The sequence below is a fragment of the Hypomesus nipponensis genome, chromosome 11, assembly GCF_054491055.1.
Source record: "Hypomesus nipponensis isolate SF chromosome 11, ASM5449105v1, whole genome shotgun sequence".
Classification (NCBI taxonomy): Eukaryota; Metazoa; Chordata; class Actinopteri; order Osmeriformes; family Osmeridae; genus Hypomesus; species Hypomesus nipponensis.
In genome coordinates this window covers 13982546-13988939 of record NC_140371.1, presented here as the reverse complement: position 1 = coordinate 13988939, position 6394 = coordinate 13982546, and positions in this window count along the sequence as shown.

Here is a 6394-nt window from a genome sequence, read left to right as displayed (position 1 = left end):
CACACACACACACCACCACCACCATCCTGCTACCCGTTTCCCACTCGTTTAACTAACCATGTCCATCCCCTTGTCGACAAGAGTTGGGACTGTAGTGGGAAAATGGAGAGCAGCAGAGAAAATGTGCCAAACGTGCGTGGCAGGGCCATGGCGATTTAATGGAAACAGATGTTTCCCCCGCCGGAGTGACAGCACATTCTTCTCTAGTTCCCTGACTGAGGAAGCAGACGTGCTGCAGATGGCCACTGTGCCCGCGGTCATCATTACCTGAGACCACTCTTGAGACTGCTGCTGAAGGGAGGTGTTCCATTCCTGTTGGACCACAGAGACATGCGACACACCGTACAGCCACAAGATACAGAGGAGTTGAAAGGCATGTGGCATGTGTCTGAGACAGACAAGACGGCACCTGAGAAATGATGAGATGATGTGAGAGAAAGATAGAGAGATTAACGGATAAGAGTGAGAAAGAGAGAGACAGAGACACAGAGAAACAGAAACCAGAGAGGATGAGAGACAAAGAGACCAACATTGGAAGAGGGAGAAAGGGAGAGCGAAAATAAATTGAGAATAACGAGAAGACTATTGTTGGTTAAAAGTGGAGGCATTTGAAATAGAGCATAATAGCAGGTTGTGCCTGGTGCCTGCTGAGTGTGTTTGTTCCTATATTTGGTGTGTGTGGCACTTTGTGTTTGGCGTGTTGGGTGAGAATGTGTTTGTTTGTAAACGCTCAAGTATGCGAGAGTGTAGTGTTGTTCCCAGAGATCTCCTCCACATACCGAGAGACGGCAAACAATGATGGACCGAGGCAAGGCACAACAAACGGAGACAAAAAACAAAACTATTAACACTCCCTCTGTGAGGGAGGAGGGTTCCAGGGATACTTCCCCCTTTTCTTCTCTCTCTATGGTTCTCTCTTCCTCCTTCAGCGTAAAAGATGAATCCTTCAATACGGCCCTCTCAAATTGGATTCTTTCCACCAGTGTAATGCAGAAAACGAAAAACCATTCATCAAGTCTGTGCCATTGCGCCATGCTCCTGTTACTAGTCATCAGCTGTAGATAACCACGGGTCAATATCGCTTCCCATTTCCCCGGCTGTAACACTATCATCCGATCTCATTGTTATTTTCACTCCTGTCCAGGCCTGCTGTCAGAACTCCCACTTTCATAAATGAATGGTTTGAGACGTGTTTATTCAGGAGAATGTCCAGACTGTAGTCACAGTTCCAGGTGCTGTGCTGTAGATTCTTTGCTCGGTTCATGTCAGTCATTCCAAATCTGGTTTGATAAAACCACGGTTGATTTGACTTAGCTTTTTGGTGAATCCCGGTTCCCAAAGCTGCACTGAAAATACTGTCTGTAACAATAGAACCCAGGCTGATAGTAGCATCAAGCGAACAGAAATATTCACTTCAAAGTTTGATTTTCTTTCAACTTTCTCCACAAGTGCACCCTGAAATTTCAATATCTTTCTTCATGTAACCAGACCCCATAACTACTCTGCTGGAAGATGAACCTAATGATTTGTCTCTCTTCCAACAGTGGTGGGGGTCTGGCCGTGGCTCAGGGGGTACAGAGAGTCATTCACTAATCACAAGGTTGGTGTTTTGATCCACTACTCCTTTTGGCCGTGTGTCGAAGTGGCCATTAGCAAGACACTGAACTAAGTTGCTCACGATAAGCACTGATGTACATTGCTTTGGGTGTGTCGCTACAAATGTCACTACGTAAGGGAAGTCCATTTACCTTTTTTTGAACCAACAGTCTCTCCATGATGATGCAATCAATTTACCTTGGAACAGCAAAGGGGTATTTATAATTACGAGTATTATTTGTGACATCAGAGGCTGGGGCTATGTGAAAGGTTAAACAGAACTCTAATTACCAGTCTGCTGGAGACTTTTACTTGAAAGGCTGCTTTCATGATTGCCACCATTGAGGCCATCTTCAGTGTTTTCCTAGCTACCTAAGCCCACAGGAGAGTAATGAATCAGTCACAGTGGAAGTTCATCTCATCTATTCTTATCCAATTGCATCATGTGTTGTCTTCAAGTCCACTCAGACAATGATCCATAGATAATTGCTTTTTAATTAAGAGTGAGCAATGACCACATGAGAAACATTACACTTTCGGCAAGTAACTCCATCATAATTTGCCTAGCAGGTTTGAATGGTGCTATTAAGGCTTGCTGTGCACACACACAGAGGCACCAAAACGGATAACCCAATGAACAGTCTTGTCACATTCTTCTAAAGGCATAAAAACAGCTCAAGAGCAATCCACATCCATCCTGTTTCCCTCTTTGCTTGTTTTGTGTTCATAATAAATGGTACTCAATGGTGTGATGTGATGAACATAATTCCGCTTCCTGACTGCTGGCAACGATATTGGCATGTGTCACTCAACTCTATATGAATTCACCAAGCATAAAATCCATGTTAACTATGTTAAATGTCAAACGAAAATCGACCTTCAATATTTCACCAAAAACTAAATGTGTTTTAATCACAATATCCAAATGGTAGGAGGGAACAATTGGAACCTACAGTAGCACAGACTGCTGAATAAAAACATCATATGAAGTTGAGACACAAGAACTGTACCACCGGTGAAAAATATGCAATGCATGTATGTTTAATGCAAGATCACTCCTGGTTTCAGGAGTCAAAAGCTGTCATTTCCATAAAATTGCATGCCAATTGGAAAGGTCAGAACTGTCCACAGACGACAAATGAAGCCAGTAATCTTCCTTCCTCCAGCTTTGCAGAAATACATAAAAAAACAGATGCCAGTGTGAATCTTGATGAACCCCTTACAATGAAATGAAAGAAGTGCATCTGGCTCAACTGATTTTGTTCAAATTACTCCGTCCTGCAGAATGAGTGTCTTCACAGCTGAACATGGTACTGTACCTGACTTGTCACATCCCGTGCCTTCGTTCATGACATGAGCAAATATCCTCACACACTTCCCTACATATCCCGATGATGACGCAAGGGTGTTCTGTTTGCTTCATGCAGGCATCAAAAAGGACATTCACTACTTCAATATGCCCCAGTAGGCTATTTATTTATTTATTTTACATTGCCTTCTACTTTAAGAACCCATTCATCCAGCCTGTCTGCCTACCTGTCAGCCTGCCTGCCTGCCTGCCTGCCTGCCTGCCTGCCTGCCTGCCTGCCTGCCTGCCTGCCTGCCTGCCTGCCTGCCTGCCTGCCTGCCTGCCTGCCTGACCATCTCAAGGTCGTGTGTGGCAGTGTGTGAGGGAGATTACAGGACTAATGGACAGGGCTCGACTCTAATGAAGAGTCCTGATGAGGAGGCAGCATTGTTCCCCATCGACAGATCAGCCACTGCCATTTCCATTTTCATGGGTGCCCAGATGCATCGCCAGGGGAATTTCATGGCTGATTTGCTGATCTCTGTGGAGGGAATTTCACAGTAGTGGTGTGTGTGTCTGTGTGTGTGTCTGTAATGTTGTACAGTTAGTAGACTCAGATTCAGTGCCAGATACAACACAACTGAGAGGAATTGTAATGTAATCACATCCTTAATGAAACATAATGCCACAGGATTGAGACATTCTGTAACTCTGAAACAAAGCCTTCCAAATCCAAACACACACTGTCCCCATTTAACATTAATAATGTGTTGAGGTTGTATTTCCAAACTTCTAAACTTTTGGACACAATTAGGTCGTGTCGGAATCTGCAATTTTTTCATCATGTTTTTTGCAGTGCACGCTGTTAGACGTACGCTGAAGAATGACCCTGCATAGAGAGGCAGCATGAAGGACAGAGGTTCTCGCCCTCTCGCTTGTGGTGGTCTTTCAGAGCGGCGCCACACCTGCCTTCTGACACTGATCTTTTTTAAACACCTCAAATCCCTTCTAGATTCACACAGTCGGAAGGTTAATGTGGGGGATACAGCACTTTGTCAGAGAGAACTGGACCTTTTTAGACAACACAGACCACAGCTGACTTTGATAGCCATTGTCTGAACAGTACACCATAGACTGCCAAAAGAAATCTTCAACTGCAATGGTAAAGACGAAAATTCTAGTGAATGGACATTTGATGCTACACATATGCTACAAAGCAGAAGACTGTTGAACTGTGGGCTATAGCCTCCCATATAAAGATTCACCTTCGCTCAAAGGAGATAAAAGGAAGTGATGAAGGTCAAGTGAGAGCTTTATTCAGGACAGGAGTCTGTTTGACATGCAGGTGGGAAAACATTTCTCTCCCTAAAGGTCTCCCGGACCCTAGGGGAGTGTGCGTGGGCTAGGCTACTGCATAGCATCATCTCATTGCCTTTCCAGCCCATGTCCTTTTCTCTAGTATATTTTCACTGTGCCAGAGTGCTGTGTCACTGTGATTGGTGGTCTTTGGTTTTTGGTTGGTTTTTATTCTTTTTTTTCTTTTCTAAAGTGATTCTTTGGTTGAACTGGGGCAACTCAGGCGTGTTTGTACCTCTTTGTCTTTTTACTACTCACCCTTACCATAACTAAAATCACAAAAAATAATCAGTTCTTATTGACAATAAAAGCATTGTTGGTTAGCTTTAGTGCCAGTCTATGCTGGTCTCATAAAAACCAGGACTTAAAACCTTTTCTATTGAATATGATAAAGATTTGGTGGAATGACTGAGAACAGAGGCAGCCTCCATTTCAGAACTCAAATGCATTCCTGCATCATCACTGATTAACTGGAATATGAATGTTTGACTTGTGGAAAATGTGACTCTTGCATTGGAACTTAAACGGAATTACCATAATAGTATTTGATATATTTGAAAAATGAATTGCAGATTAAATGGTTCTCAAATAAAATGTGTTCACTGACATTGGGCATTAGTCATGGTGGTGCCTTGACTATTTTGTAAGTAATTCAATACTGCCCCCATTTGACCCATACCATGTACTACAGTCATGGTGATGCTCAGTTCAATACTAGTGGTTAAGAGGCATTTTTCTCCGCTCAAATATGTATTACTGCAAATGTGTAACACATCAATTGACAATGGTGATAGCCTACCTACACTGGCCATCAAACAACAAAGGGTTATTTGATACTCTGCTTTGTCCAAGTCTCTCTCAGAGAGGTACATTATAAAACAGAGTCAGGAGGTGTGCTCACATGAAAAGGAATCCCCGGACACCAATTACAAGTCAATTGGCCATTAGTGTTACTATAACAGTTCCGTGATTGGCTGACTGCTTCTACTACACAAGACTTGTGCAGTAGTTTCAGACTTTTAACGACACTTGGTGTCTTCTGCTGTTGTGTAGAAAAGCATTTACAGTGATACCAAGTAGGTGTTTCATGAATATTCAGATTTTTCCCTTCCACATATAGCATCACATTACAGTAAATTAAATGTTTGAGTGAAAAAGATGAGGGTGTGTGTGTGTGTGTGAGAGAGATAGAGAGATAGAGAGAGAGAGAGAGAGAGAGAGAGAGAGAGAGGGAAGGGAAGTTTTTTCATCTTGACTTGATTTACTGTAACTCAGACACACCGACAAAATAGAGATTGACACACATGTATAATGGATTTGGATTGGATCCCAGTCATGCTCCACCCTTTCACTCAATAAGAAATTATTTTAGCCACATGTGAGCTTTGTGAGTAATTACAGAGTTCATCAGATTCTTTAAATATTCATAGGCTGTCTCCAATCCAAGCAGGACACAATTACAATTGCAAAACAGCTTTAATGAACTGCAGCATGCTTAACACAAGAGTCGACATAAAACTAAGCATTAGAATATATGTGAAATGTGAGACCCAGTATATGAAATTAAAACAATCGATTCTTTACTGAAATGGAAATAGTTTATCTACAGCTCTTATTAGCGTTTTCACATGTCCAATAATAATTTAAAGATGTTCTTTGAAAAATGTGCCTGTAGTATTGACATTGTTGTACTTAATATATCGGTTTTCTGTAGTGCACGTTTCAAATGCAAATACAGTGAGAAAGAAAAAGATAAAGCAACTACGGTGTTGTATTAGTGATTTGAGCCATTTGCCAGCAGATGGCTCTACTGTGCAGAGCTGAATAAGAGCACTTGACTCTCAGTGTAGCATAAAACATGTCTTCTTTTTTATTGCTCTTGTAAAGTAAGTCACAATTGTTATGTTTCCATACTAGCATTATGAAACATGATAAAGAGATCTGTACAGATGCCACTCGTTTATTATTGTATATAGAATTTGAGACATTGTATTTAACAAAAGACATGCCAATGAAAGATTACTGAAAATGCAGGAGGCAGTTTTTTTCCTGGGTTCTATGCTCATAGTGAAACTCCATGTGACAACATGGAGAAAAAGCATTTTCAGGTTTGCTCCAATTTAGCTATATTCCGTCAGAAATGTATCAATGAGC